We start from the raw sequence: 11,202 nt of genomic DNA, 5'->3' as shown, positions 1-11,202 counted from the left end.
CATCCATTCATCTAAGCAGATGCTTATAATGATGCCAATGATCCTAGTATCTAAATACCTAATTAAGGAAGCCACCATCTCACTGATTTACAGAGTGGAGTCAAGAGAAGGGGGAAAAAAGCCCCTGAAAAAAAAGAGAAAGTCAGACAGTAGGTTAGTTTATTACTTTTTCCTCTCACTCCTTAAAGTTGACTCCCCTGTGCCATGAAATTTAAGTACTGTATCATGGCCATAGATTATTCACTGGACAGGCTGGCAGGGAGTATCCTATAATATACATGCTTTTGTATACATGGAAAGCAAATCTGTATTTCAAAGCACCATGAAGCAAATTGCATACACAAATGCTGTATCAAAATGTATACAGCAGAACTGAGGTAAAACAAATGTAACCCTTCTGCCCATCTAAGTTGGCAGCAACAAGGGCCGGGTTCTGTATCTAGGGGTTCCGTTTCAATAACGCAATGCAAAACCGGCTCGAGCCCCCACCCAGTGACCTGGGACAATTACATACCACCCCCTGGGCAATACTTCCCCTCTCGCAAGCACGGAGTCTGAGTGTAGCAGAAAATGTTTAATAACATGATGTAAACGACATCAGCATAAAATTGGAAAAACACCACAAACAGGATTCATAACACAAACCATGAGCAAAACCCACCCCAGCAAATTGGGCTGTGTCCTTTCTCTTTGGTTCTTGAATCCAGCAACCCAAAAATCACCCAGAGTCCCCAAAGTCCAACACCCCCAAAGTCTCTTGGGTCCAGCAACCACCCAAAGTCCCAAAAGTCCAACAACCCCCAAAGTCTCTGTCCCTGGTCAGTGCAGCCCCAGAGTAGAAGGGGGCACGCAGGGTGTTAAGGGGCACCTTACGTGATCCGAGGCTGGCCAACCGTCTGTTTCTCCGTGGGGGTTCCGCCGCAGCCTTCACCACAAACCAGTCCTCTTTCCTGCCATCCCACGAACTGCTCCGCTCTACAAGCTGCTCCGCTCCACTCCGCTCCCCGACCTGCGAGCCGTTCCAGCCGTCCCTGCAAACAGCTCCGCTCGCCGTTCCTTGGGCCACTCCAACCGGCCCCGCAAGGCTCCGCGCTGCTCGCTGCTCCTCCAGTCGTCCCCACAAATTGCTCCACCAGCTGCTGAGCAATATAGCTTCAAGCTCCCCCACTAGTTAACACAGCACTCAGTGATATCAGCTCTTAATAACTTTAGCTCTTTTGTGATTTCAGCTCTTAGTGACTTCAGCTCATAGTATAGTAAGGGAGCCCCAGTGCTGGTGCACCATTGGCCCAAAGTGAATTCAGCTGAGCAGTCTGTAACTAGACTCCTAATAGAATCAAAGTTAGCTCTGATATTCAACAGTGGAGAGAAGAGGTGGTACAATTGGTGTTTCAAACCCTCAGAGGGGCCCATACCATCCAGTACAAATACCTGTCCCCATCATCTCTCAATTCACTGGGTTTTGTAACCCATGCCCCTTGTCAAGCAAGTGCTACTTAGGTAATGGTGAAGGACTCACTCAGTCCTTCTGTCATACAACAGTTCCACTGGCCTTGATTCACAGAATCAGGGTAACAAAACTTTATTCTTCCTGCCCCAATAACAGAGAAACTGGGGATCCCACACCAGCCAAAGTAACCACTTTCAGTTGCTGTTGTTTCATGCCAGGCGAGTGGGTGTGCCTATGCAAACAAGATTAGCCCCTGGAGTTCTTTTCCACACTCGCCATAATTCACCACCAGATGTCAGGGTAGAGCTCATCCTGACTCTGCTTACACAAATAAAATCAGATCTTCTGACTTTCTGACTTCACATCTGAATGTTTGAGCGGACTGAAAACTTCCTTCAGTTTTCATAGTATGAATATATCTCCACTAAAATTAATTTCTGATTACAAATGTACATCGACTGATAGGTTATTTCAATGGGAACATAGGAGTTTAAATAAATAAGAAAGGTATGATTTAATCTGATGAATATTCCGATGATCAGTTTTGGTTTCAATATACAATGCAAAGTGCGGGGAAAATTGAATGAGATATTATTTTTATTTCAAAACCTATATGCACTTTTTTGTCTTGGCTTCCAGCAATTGGGGTCTGTTAAACCAAAGATTATTCTATCATATTCTTAAGCAGGGGTGTTGGAACAATTTTTATAGTGGGGTGTTGAGAGCCATTGAACCAAACTGTAAACCCTGTATATAATGGAAACCACTTCAAGCCAGGGGGTGTGGCAGCACCCCCCACACCTCTAGTTCCACCACCTATGTTCTAAAGGGTGGAAAAATGGAAGGATAGAGAGGAAGGATTAGCCAGTGGTTAGGATGTGAGCCTACAACTTGAGAACCTCAGGGTTCAATTACCTGCTCCCTACAAACTTCCTTTCTAACTTTGGGCAAGTCTTTAGTCTCTCTGGGCCTCAGTTCCCATTCTGTAAAAGGAGGATAGTAGCACTTCTCCGCCTCACAGGAGGGCATGAGGATAAATACAATAAAAATAGGCATCCAGCTACTATTGTGATGAGGGCTATAGAAGTATCTTAGATAGATAGTAAGTATGAGTGAATTAATATTAGCTTCAGCTCACATAATTTTCTCTCCCCAATTTAGACCACGTTTTAATTTTAAACACTGCATCCTTCAGTAAAAAGAAAATCTAGATATTCGTATAGTTAAGTTTCCATTTCTGGTAAACATTCTTTAACTTCTCTAAATTTGGGGGGGGTTAATTGGTTGTGAATAGATAGTTAATATAAATCTCTCCAAACCAGATGATCAGTTATTTTATTTAGAGTTTATTTACTTTCCATTCTTAATTTTAGATCACTGGCATCATTTAAAAAAAACATACTAATTGTTCAGATATCTATCTATCTATCTATCAGCTCTCTGTCTCTTCACCTTTTGCCTCCTCCCTCTCTGAAATTTTCCATTATTACACATTTGAAGATGTTACATTATTTGTTTCCTAAAATGAAATAGACTATTCACCTCCACGTCAGTTGGAAATATTTACCCAGGAGACCTCCAGCGCCTCCTAGCGATAGGGGTTGGAGCCTGCATGAGATTGCATTGGATTTTCCTGAGCTATTTCCTTCTACCACCCCCTGTACCCCTTCCCTGCCCTCAACACACACAGATGCAGACAAGGATAAAGAAAATCTTCAGCAAAAGACAGCAAACAAAGAGTGTTTGCAGAAATGTCTAAATGCCTTAGAACACATTGCATATGATTTATTAATAGGATTCTTGTCTAAATTGTGAACAAGGCGGCAAAGTATTAGCTTATTTTGCCAGGCACTTATAAATCATGCACACTCAGAGAGAGAGAGAGATGTATTTATGTTTTGTGACTATTTAAGTGATAATTTCATTTTTTTCTATTTGTTTGTCATAGGGTTTTATACTGCAATCACTGTAAAATCTGAGCATCTTCCTTGTAAAATCATTAACAGTAGTGAAGTCCCTAGTGGACTTCTGGAGTCTCTGACACTTCTCTCTTGATGGGGTAAAAACAGGTACTATTGGTTACCAAGTTGACCACATCTACCTCTTACCAATCTGTCTTCTTTGGTACATTTTTTCTTTGTGGCCTTTTAAATGAATCTGGTAACCTGACTGTGATCATATTGAGAACTGACTTAATCACTATATTCTGCTCTTTCAAATTCTAGCCAGTCTGACATGCAGGGCAGTGAATCTGTTATGCAGCCTCCAAACGAAGAGAACTTGAATTTATTATTTTCTTAGTATATTTTAATAACTTGTACTGATTCTGCTCTGTTTTAAACAGATATTATGAGAGGGACTCTGTGGGGAGGTTACTGGAAATGGAAAGTGTGCAATCAATAATAATGGGAGATTCCTATATCCACATTAGGCAGGGCCGGCCCACAACATTTTGGCACTTAAGGCGGGAAGCTCAAATGACGCCCCCATGCCCGCTTGCTTGGGCCAAAACTTTGGAAGTTCTCAGTTCTGCCTTCTTCCTGTTCTACTCCTCTCATGGTACTGCTCTGCTACCTACCCCAATAAAGGAGACCTAACAACTTAAAATGCCTTGTTCAAAAATGTTAAGTAACACTTAACTTTCAAATGCATGAACAGCAAATGTAACTTTTCTTGTCTGCATAGTAAACACTGGCATTTTTATCTGTTTGAATAATCAAGGTGGTGCTTTCCCTGCCTTCTTGGTTGCAAGGATTTGAACTGCTTCCTGAAGGTCCACACTCATAGAATATCAGGGTTGGAAGGGACCTCAGGAGGTCTTCTAGTTCAACCCCCTACTCAAAGCAGGACCAATCCACAGACAGATTTTTACGCCAGTTTCCTAAATGGCCCCCTTAAGGATTGAACTCACAACCCTCAGTTTAGGAGGCCAATGCACAAACCACTGAGCTATCCCTCTTCCCTAAGGCCATCTCATGCTCTATTGAGATGGTTGCAAAGCCAACCAGCCTCTCTTGTGTCATTGTGGAGCATAGATGTGTTTTTATTAACTTCAGCTTGGAGAAGTTGCGTTCTCCACTGGCAACTGTTACAGGAAGTGTTAGAAGTATGCGCAGAGCAACAAAAGCATTTGGAAAGAGGGTGGTCATCTTATTTGTGCACATATATTCCAGAACAGCCTTTGGAGTTGATCCTGCTGAAATGTATCTTGAAAGGGCTTTCAGTTCATCACCTAAATCACTCGCATCAATATTGCGCATGTCATCATGTGTCAACACTGTCTCTAGTGCCCTGCATTGCTGGTGTAGGTCTTCTTCAAGTATAGTGAGGAGTTTTGGAATATCATACAACATCCCAAATATACTGCTGTGTTCCTTGAGCTGCATGAACGTTCTTCGACTGACTGTATTGCACAATCTAGCACCTGGTTAAAGAATTCAACTTTAAATTGTTGTTTGGGGTCTCTTATGCGATTATCCTGTGCCTCGTAATCAAAATGTCGTCTTCTTCAGTGACTCTTGTATTCTTGAATGGGTGGGAAAATAACTTCAGTGTGAAGTTCCTCTACCAACTTGTGTGCACTCTTCAGAACATTTTGAAATCCCTCATCTGACCGGTAAGACTGTAGGTATGACTTTGCTTTGTCCAGTTGTTCCATTGCTCCAGATATATCAAGGTCAACACCTTGGAGTCTCTTGCTTACAACATTTATTTCAAACATGTTGTGGTCATGCCACAACACTAAGCCACACAGAAATTTGAAGTTATGTATGTTTCTGGTGATTCCATTTCCTTCTGCCACTGTTCTCCCACAAACAGTTCCTGTCATAGTATTATCCTCCATAATGGCAACTATGGCATCATCTATCTTCCCAATTTGGTGTTTGATAGGCTTTATTGTCTCCACTCGACTTTCCCATTGTGTGGCATTCAGTGGTTTCAGTGTCAGAGAGGATGTTCCCAGATGTTGCTTCAAAATTTTCCATCGATGAGTTGATGCAGAGAAAAATACATAGATGCTTTGAATTACATTAAAAAATTCAGCAGCCTCACTAGAAGCTGATGCATCACTGACCACCAAGTTCAATGAATGAGAACTTCATGGGACAAAAAAAGCTCGAGGGTTTAACTCTCGGCTCCGTGTCTGCACTCCTCTGTTCTTTCCTCTCATGTTGGCACCATTATCATAGCCCTGACCTCTCATGTCAGCTATCGCAATTCCCGTATCTTCCAGCTTTTTAAGAAGCACATTTTTCATACCAGCTCTTGTAGTATCATCAATGTCAATAAATTCTAGAAAATGCTCTCTGACAGTCACCGTTGCAGAGACATTTTCACTAGGTTCTGTTGTTGTTACAAAATGCACCATTAAAGTCATTTGTTCCGTATAGCTGATGTCAGGTGTGCAGTCCAGAATAACAGAGTAATATCTTGCTGGCTTCAGATCTGCCACAATCTTCTGTTTGACTTTTGTTGCCAGTAACTGTATGATCTCATTTTGAATTGTTTTTCCAAGGTAGTGGTGTGTGTACATTTCTTGGGTGGTGACTCTTCCTAGATGCTCCTGGAGTACAGCATCAAACTCAGCCATCAGCTCCACAATTTTAAGGAAGTTTCCATTGTTTGGCACATACAGCTGATCGGAAGTGCCATGCAGTGCTAGGTTTTGGCTAGCAAGCATTTTCACAATGGCAACGAGCCTTTTCAGAAAATTTTGCCAGTAAAGAGACTTTGATGCAATCTTCTCTTGATGCTGATCATCTATGGTGGCCTTTGACCTTAGTCTCATCTCAAGCTCTTTCCACCTATGGAATGCTCTCTGGTGATTTGCTGCCTTCTCATGGCATGCCAGATTTCTAGCCAGATTTTTCCAGTCCTTTGTTCCTGTAGAACCCAATGTGGCTGGAACATTAGAGTGGAAGAGTTTGCAACAAAAACAGTATGCAGCATTCTGGGTTTTTGAGTACATAAGCCATGACCTCTCCTCTTTGTCACCATTGGGGATTTCATGCCAGTAATGTGTTGGATGGAAACTTCTATTTTCATTGTCTTTGGGGAGCATGAAGTTTTTCACTTGCTGTGGCCCATGCAGTACAAGGAAGTCCCTCAGGCTACTGCTCAAGTGTGTCCACAGTCCTGGATCATCTAGACTTAAGGAACTAAACTCAGCAGCAGCTGTTTCTTGCGCCTCCACCGCACTCTTCTCTAATCTACACTTTTCTTCAGGAATGTGCATGGTTACATCCATTTGAGATGGAGATATGGATGCTGCAGTAGCTGCCAGGTCACCTGCACTCTGACTAACTGGGCATCTCCTCACCACTCACATCCTCACTGGAAGGCTCACTGTGAACATTTGTGTCTATGTACCTCAGGAGAGCTCCTTCCTGCTTAGATAGAAAAGCTTCCTTTGCTTTCTTTCTTTTTCTGAATGCTGCCCCAGAGGGGCGTTTTCTTCTTTCATTCATGATTGCTGTTCTGTGTCAGCTATAGTGTCTCTCAACACTCAGTTGAAGGGGATAAATAAGCAGGCTGATAGCAGGGCCTGAGTGAGGGAAGATATCAGCGTCTTAAGGGCCTAACTGGCTCCTACTACTTCAGTTGACTGCCTGTTCTCCTCAAGTGGGTTCAGGGAAGCAGCAGGAAACAGGAAGCTCCCTGAGAAGCTGGTGTTAATCAGTCCGGGCTCCTGGGCGTGCTAGAGAGGTACATAAGAGGCTCCTCCTCCTCTCTCTCCCTGCAGCTCCTGCTGCTTTCTGCTATTCCCTCTCACCTTTTCTCCTGCCTGCCTGTTATGTCTCTTGTTCCCTCCTTCCTCCAGCACAGCACTCCACCATCTCTGTGCATCTAGAGCAGAGAGAATACATATGCACAATTTTCTACACTCTGGGTCCTAGTGCCCCCCCCCCCCCCAACACACACACAGTCTGGCACCTGAGGCGGCCACCTCAGTTCACCTCATGGTAAGGCCAGCCCTGACATTAGGATCAGTCCCATCAAGAAAGATCCTCCCATTAAGATAGGCAAATAACTTTAACAAATTTTAAGATTCAAAGGAAGTTTGATGCTTTTGTGTAGTCACTTGGATTTATGGGCTTGATCCAAACCATTCCTGCCACGTAACAGCAGGTGCAGCTTCAAGATTACTGTTCATGGGAAAGGAGCATCGATAACTTCTGCAGACTACCCACTGGAAAAGTATAAATGGAGTTTATGGATTTACCAGGAATAAAATTAGAAACTGGATTTAACTTCTATTTTAAAAAGTGTGTATATTGTGTTATTCAGGGACAGGAGAGCTGAATGGTACAGGGCCTAGCATCAGAACAAGAGAGGTTTCAGGTGAAAAAAGCATATAAATTGTGTCATCCAAATCTTAACCACGGGTAAAAATTCCACATTTTTCCGAAGGAGTAAAGTTTAAAGAGGGAAAAAGAAGGACTGGATTCTGAAAGTGTGTGTGTGTGTGTGTGTGTGTGTGTGTGTGTGAGAGAGAGAGAGAGAGAGAGAGAGTTGATAGTGCCTGGAACTACTGAATAAAAGGCATTTTCAGTATGAAATGGTTGTCATAAAATTCACTTTGGATAAGAGCCTCCAGCTACCAGCAGAGGGCGTTGCACTAAATTGATTTTATTTTAAACTGTAGCCAATAATACATGGGTGGGGAGGAGGAGAGAGAGAGATTTGTTATTATTAACGTGCATTCTGGCTTCAAAATACAGGGAAAGGATGCAAGCTTATTAGATAGATAGATAGATAGATAGATAGATAGATAGATAGATAGATAGATAGATAGATAGATAGATAGATAGATAGATAGATCAAATATTAAATAAAATGGGAGTTAAAATAGAATATTTGTTGAAATAATGTAGTATTGCCTTACTTTTTGACAAAGTAACAATAGATTAAGTTGATTGGGGGAAGAGTTATTAACTTGGGTAAATAGACAATATTACTTATTTTGTATTTTTATACACACTACATTTAAAAGATAGCATAAAAGAACCATTGTAACTTGACTGTGAAAGGCTAAAACTATTGAGATTTGACAGTGCATTTTGACTTGTTTCATTTATTATTTTGTAAAAATGTTCAACAGAAAGAGAGCTGTCTGTCCTAAAATAGCTATCCGTGTGATTGCTAGAAGTGAAGAGCGTTAGCTATTTGTTACTCTTAGTTGTAGACGGTAGACGGTAAGAATCACAGTTATCGTTGAAGTTGTAGACGGTAAGACTCACAAGAACTAACAACCTTTTAAACTCTATAGTCAAGAGTTATTGTGTTAAGACAAATCCCAACAGAGGGCGCTGCTACCCCGTTCAATGATGGATTTCAAAGGGATTTTAAAGCTTCGTATTAAAATATGTAGGATTTTTCAGATGTGGTCAGTTTGGAACAATTTGCTTAGATTTTAATCGTAATAACGGTGAGATTTAGCTATGGACATTTTGATTCCATGTTGTTAACCTACTTTTAAAATATGTATTCACTCTTTCAAATATGGCCCTGAAGAATAAAACATAACAAATATTATATTGAAATTACATCATTTGATCAGTTCCAACAATTCGGAGTCGTTTGACATGAAAATATTTGTTTGCATTAATTTCAAAATGTATTTTAAAATAGTTTTTAAAACACTAATGATAAACATTTTAAAATGTAAGCTACATATTTATATTGATCAATTATTATTATACGTCTAACGTCTTTAATATGAAGCTTATTATACATTTTAGCTAAAATAATATAATATAATATATTAATATAATATAATATAATATAATTATATTTTAAATGACCACATTAAGCAGAAATAAACTCCATAGGGGAAAAAAGTATCCTTGATAAATCAAATCGTTTTCCAAATGTTCATCAGACACATGGCCCTATTGCGTTGTGTCAATGAGAGTTCTAATAAATATGTGACTTGTGAATCAGAATGTACAGCCTAAAACATTTTGCTAGTGGAGCAACATTGGTCGATACATCGATTTGATCTTTTTTTGTATTATTACTTTGTTTTCTGATACGTAGCACTTACATAATCTCCCGCACTACTCAATTGTAACTCGTAATAACGCACAAATAGATCATAAAACGGAGTCACTTTGCAGCACCAGCCTTTTAGAAGATGAGCCAGAGACTTCAGCAAAACTGGTAGTAAAGTGTCCCTTTATCTGATATTTGTTTGAATCGGAATTATTGCTCATTACAGGCAGAACCGTATCTCTTGTGATTGTGAGTGTAACATAAAGTCTAAGCCTACATGCAAACAACACATATACGTTTCGCTTTTCAATATCCTATTTGTACTACTGCTTGAGACGGACGTCTCTCTCAAACCAACTAAAGTCCTATTCGATAGCCCCACGCAGCAATGGATAATAAGACAATCTTCGGCGAGAATCCCTCTTATCTGCTTTAATAACTTCCCACAGAAATTGCCCTGCTCCTCTTATAATAACTATCTGCTATTTGTTTCGTCCCCTTTGTGGGTTGAGCTTCCAGTGGAGATGCATGCTTGGAAATGGGGTGTATGGAGGGGGAGGGGGGAGCTGGGAAGGGAGACAGAAGAAAGACGAATTTACACTTTCTAGTTTAATTTGCGGGGATGAAAAATCGGAGACTGCTTATTAAGTCTCCTCACACCTAGATTTAAACCGATCCCGATTTCTAGGAGATTAAAAAGTCCCAAGGACTATATATATATATTCCTCATAGGGGTCACATATAGATTGACAAAGATGTGCAGGAACATTACGGACGCCCTGAAGTTCCACAGATAGGACCCTGAAATTAGAAACACCTCCTTGTCTTACTCATTAGTTCACTGAAAAGCGCAGTTGTTTTCTTTCAAAGCGAGAGGTGGTCTCTCCTTGCCCTTAATAACTGCTCGTGTCTTGGCAATACTAAAAACGGACAATGCAAACGAATGTTTGCCTGGACACATCAAGGCTAGTTGTGTTCCAACGCCCCAAATCAACGGAGAAATGTAAAAGCACAAATATAACTTCATGGTGTTAATGTCTTTTGAAAGTAGCTACTAGCTCTTAGAGAGGTGTTCGGGATATTGCTAAGATCTGTGCTGTGCCGAGAAAATGTCCCGAGTTATAAAATATCTTGCTCAAGCCATGAGTATAAGGATTCCAGATGGAAAGCTTTTACTTTAGATTCGCTCCTTCCGCTTTAATGTCCCTGTCTCTAACTCTCTGCTTTTGTGCTTTACTGCATAGGAGAGAGAATTTCTGGACATGTATATAAAAGCATAGTATGTGGAGGGAAACATAGTATCTCATTGCAAATGATGAATCGTTTCGTATAGAGGCAAAATAGTCTGTATTTTAATATAAATAAGGATATACAAATATCCACTATTCTGTCTGCTGTGGATAAACACATACAGCGGAGAGAATAATGGATATTAATAAGTCTATATATGTGTGTGTATACACACACACACACTTATATTCCTATATTGTGATACACACAACGATAAACTTGTGTGTATCGTTGAGTATCACAATATATGAATATGTGTGTTCATATAAGTGTGTGTGTGTGTGTGTGTGTGTATATATATATATATATATATATATATATATATGTATGTATGTATGTATGTATGTATACATACACACAATGTGATCTATACATATGAATGCATCTATATTTGTATGCATGTATTTGTATGTTTATGTGTACATATCCGACTATATCTATATGTATATATGTCTGTATATGTATAG

This window comes from Emys orbicularis, chromosome 3, assembly GCF_028017835.1.
Source record: "Emys orbicularis isolate rEmyOrb1 chromosome 3, rEmyOrb1.hap1, whole genome shotgun sequence".
In the NCBI taxonomy this organism is placed as follows: Eukaryota; Metazoa; Chordata; order Testudines; family Emydidae; genus Emys; species Emys orbicularis.
The sequence above is the reverse complement of the archived record's forward strand: the minus strand, read 5'-3'. Positions refer to the sequence as shown.